Source organism: Rattus rattus, chromosome 5 (assembly GCF_011064425.1).
Source record: "Rattus rattus isolate New Zealand chromosome 5, Rrattus_CSIRO_v1, whole genome shotgun sequence".
Classification (NCBI taxonomy): Eukaryota; Metazoa; Chordata; class Mammalia; order Rodentia; family Muridae; genus Rattus; species Rattus rattus.
The window spans coordinates 43,999,261-44,003,354 of NC_046158.1; positions in this window are offsets into that span (position 1 = coordinate 43,999,261).

Here is a 4,094-nt window from a genome sequence, read left to right on the forward strand (position 1 = left end):
AAAAAGGATTAAAGAGTATAAAAGAGAAAGAAGCAAATCTAGAAATGTCTAATGAAAACAAAATCTAAATGTATAGAAACTCTGTATTAAAATTTACTTTACTTCACGTGTGGGTAATGTGCTTGAAAGATTGTTGTGCACCCTGTGTACACAGTGCCCTGAGATCTCCTGGAACTAGAATTACAGACGGCTGTGAGGCACCATGTGGGTTCTGGAAATGGAATTCTGTCCTCTGGAAGAGCAGCCGGTGCCAACTACTGAGGCATCTCTCCAGCCCCCAGGAACTCTTTAAAACACTGAATGAAAAACATCACTGGCAGAAAAAACAATGTAGGAGCCACATAATACTGAAGAGTAGAAGGCATCTGGAAAAGTTAAAAAAATATAATAAAATGGAAAGAAGAAAATGTTTCCTTAACATATTAACTATTAACTATTAACATAATATTATATCACAATTCAAAACTCAACAAAGAACAAAATTACTCTAAATATACAAACATTTAGTCATCTATGTCAAAAATCACAAATAACGAAAAAAATTAAAATATGGGAAGCCAGATATTGTTTATTAACATATGAAATTATCAATAAAATAACAGTGATGTTTGAGATGAAATGTCCAAAATTATGAATAGGGTATACAACTGCAAAGATATTTCACATACCTAGCAAAAGTCTTAAATACATTGGCTGATGTTTATTGCCAAATGCTTCCCATCTAGGAATTTATCCAGAGCCAGCAATGTAAAATGTCTTCTAACAACTATGAAGATGTTTATTGAAATGTTTTTGTATTATGTAAAATTATAATCGATACAAAAGTCAGAATTTATTAGGCAGCAAAATGAACATATAAGAATCGACCTAGGCAGCCTTTGAAGAATGCTTTCATAGACTAATGGGTTATAAACAGCTTATAATGCATCTCGATGGAATGCAAATTTCATTCACACATGGAGTAAGCTTAAAATTTAAATGTGTGGAAATACACTCAGTATGTAATGTATTTAATATGAGTAATCACTGGTCTGCAATGACTAATTATCCTTTAACAAAATTGATTGCATTTATTTATATGTGTATGTGTTTCCTTAGTAAAACGTTAAAATCATGTTTTTCCTTACATGCTGTAGGGTGGGTGTCAAGCTTCAGTCAATTTTCGCCTGCAGTTGTAGGTTCTGAGGGTCAAACTCAGGTTGTCAGGTTTGATGGTGAGCAAGTTTACCTTCTGAGCAATCTCACTCACTCACTATGGAGCGTTTTAACTGATTATTCCTATTAATTTAATCATACTTTTGTTTTAAATATTTTATGCTATGAAATGCCTACTCATGTCAAAAATGGTAATACTTTATAATGAGGTGTTCTGATCTTGTTTTTACTTAGCAAATGAACCAGTATTTGTTACTGCCAAGTTTCACTGCTACTTTGAACCAAGAGGCCACCATCCTGTTTACCATTACTACTAATGTATATTCTTTAGAGTGAAAATACAATCTTACCCACAAATACTTTCTTTATTTCATTAGTATTTTGCACATTTTTCATTAATCTTACAGAAAAGGGTTATTTAGATGATTGCCAAAAGAAAAGCCTAAATATGTTATGTTGGTACCTGGGACTATGAAAAGTTGAAGTAAATATGGAGGCAGTCGGAATACTGATTTCTTTCTGACGTTTTTTGTGGAATTTATCCATTGTTAATTCTAGTTTTTTTTTTTTTTAAAAATTCACTTAATTCTTTCTTTACACTCCAGATTTTATCCCCCTTCCAGTCCACCCTCTGACTGGTCAACATGCCATACCTTCTCCCTTCCCTGCCCTGCTCTCTTCTTCATGAGGTTGCCTCCATCCTCCATCCCCCATCCCCACCCACTAGACCTCCCCATTCCCTGGGACCTCCAGCCGCTTGAGGGTTAGGTGCATCTTCTCTGACTGAACCCAGACCTGGCAGTCCTCTGCTGTATATGTGCTGGGGGCTTCATCTCAGCTGGTGCATGCTGCCTGGTTGGTGGTCCAGTGTCTGAGAGATCTCTGGTGTCCCAGTTTATTGAGACTGCTGGTCCTCCTACAGGGTCACCCTCCTCCTCAGCTTCTTCCAGCTTTCCCCTAATTCTGCCACAGGGGTAACTAGCTTCTGTCCATTGGTTTGGTCTAAATATCTGCATCTGGTTCTTTCAGCTGCTTGTTGGGTCTTTAGCAGGGTAGTCATAATAGTTTCCTTTTTGTGAACACTCCATAGCCTCAGTAATGGAGGCCTTTGGGTCTCCCCTAGAGCTGGATTCCACTTTGGGTCTGTTGTTGGACCTCCTTTTCCTCAGGCTCTTCTCCATTTTGTCCCTGCAGTTCTTTCAGACACTTTTATGAAAACAATTATGGGTCAGTTTTTGACTGCGGGATAGCAAACCCTTCTCTCACTAGATTCCCTATCTTTCTGCTGGAGGTGGGCTCTACAAGTCCCTCTCTCCACTGTAGGATACTTCATCTAAGTTCCCTCCCTTTGAGTACGGAAAGTCTCTCACCTCCCAGGTCTCTCCTATATTCTGGAGAGTCCCTCCACCTCCTACCACCCTAGGTTGCCTGTTTTAATTCTTTCTGCTGGCCTTCAGGGATAGATCTATTTCTAATTTTCTGAAGAACCTCTGGCTTGATTTTCAGAGTGGTTGTATCAGTTTGCATTTCACCAGCAATGAAGAAATGTTCTTCTTTCTCTGCTATCTCGCCAACATGTACTGTCATCTAAGATCTTGATCTTATCCATTCTGATTGGTGTAAGGTAGAATCTCAGGGTCATTTTGATTTGAATTTCCCTAATCCCTAAGGACTTTGAACATTTCTTTAGGTGCTTCTCAGCCATTTGATATTCCTCTGTTGTGAATTCTCTGTTTACTTCTATATCCCATTTTTTGATTGGGTTGTTTGGTTTTTTGGTGGTTAGCCTCTTGAGTTCTTTATATATTTCAGATATTAGCCTTCTATCAGATGTGGGATTAGTGAAGATTTTTTTTCCCAAACTGTAGGTTGACGATTTGTCCTATTGACTATTTGTCTTGTGCCTTACAGAATCTTTCTGGTTTCATGAGGTTCCTTTAATCAAGTCTTGATCTTAAAGCATGAGCCATTGGAGTTCTGTTTAGGAAATTTCCCCCTATGCTAATGAGTTCAAGGCTCTTTCCAACTTTCTCTTCCATTAGATTGAGTGTATCTGGGTTTATGATGAGGTCCTTGGTCCACTTGAACTTGAGCTTTGTGTAAGGGTGTAAGGTGACAAATATAGGTCTATTTTCATTTTTCTACATACAGATATTCAGCTAGACCAGTACAATTTATTGAAGATACTTATATATCTCTTTAGGTTATCATCTATGTCTTTCTAACTATCCATTTTTAAATTTTTTTCGTCATATGTTCTTTTAGTTATACAGTGTTAGCTATAATTAATACCAATGGCCTTTTTAAAATAGATATCACCCCTTAATGTCTGTATTTCCAGTGTAGTCACAGGAATGATGTCATGCGGGTAATTTCATGAAATCTCTTAAAGCCAGAAGGAAAATCCCTAGAGTCCATGAATCTGGAGAAAATGATGCAGAGGAGAAAGGAGCTGGAAACAGAAGGCACAGCATACAGCAGTTGTCTAATACATCGGAAAGGAGCGATCAGAGTTGACACATGTGGGGAGAACAAAAGAGAACAAGGTGATTAACCCAAGGATTGTTTGTTCAACAATGTTTCAGGGCAGACTTTCTGATATAACCCCCTCTTTATCTAACTACGAAACAATGTGATACACCCCTAAACTGAACTGAAAAAAATCAATTTTGGAATCAGCTATGCTGGGTTACTAGGGTGTTAATATCCACTGCAGCTAGAAACACGGTGGAATCCAGAGAATTCTTATTTGCTTCTCTTTGCACATATACACTAAGCTGTAGTCTGGATATCAGGATACAGGCAGGTAAAGAGAGCTTGAAGCTATCCTTCCTTTTTGAAGAATGACTTATTTGGTAAACAAACCTATACCAATACATAGCTTGAAACAACCTTCCCTGAAAGTACTCTACTCTTTCCCCCAGGAGTAATGTATCATT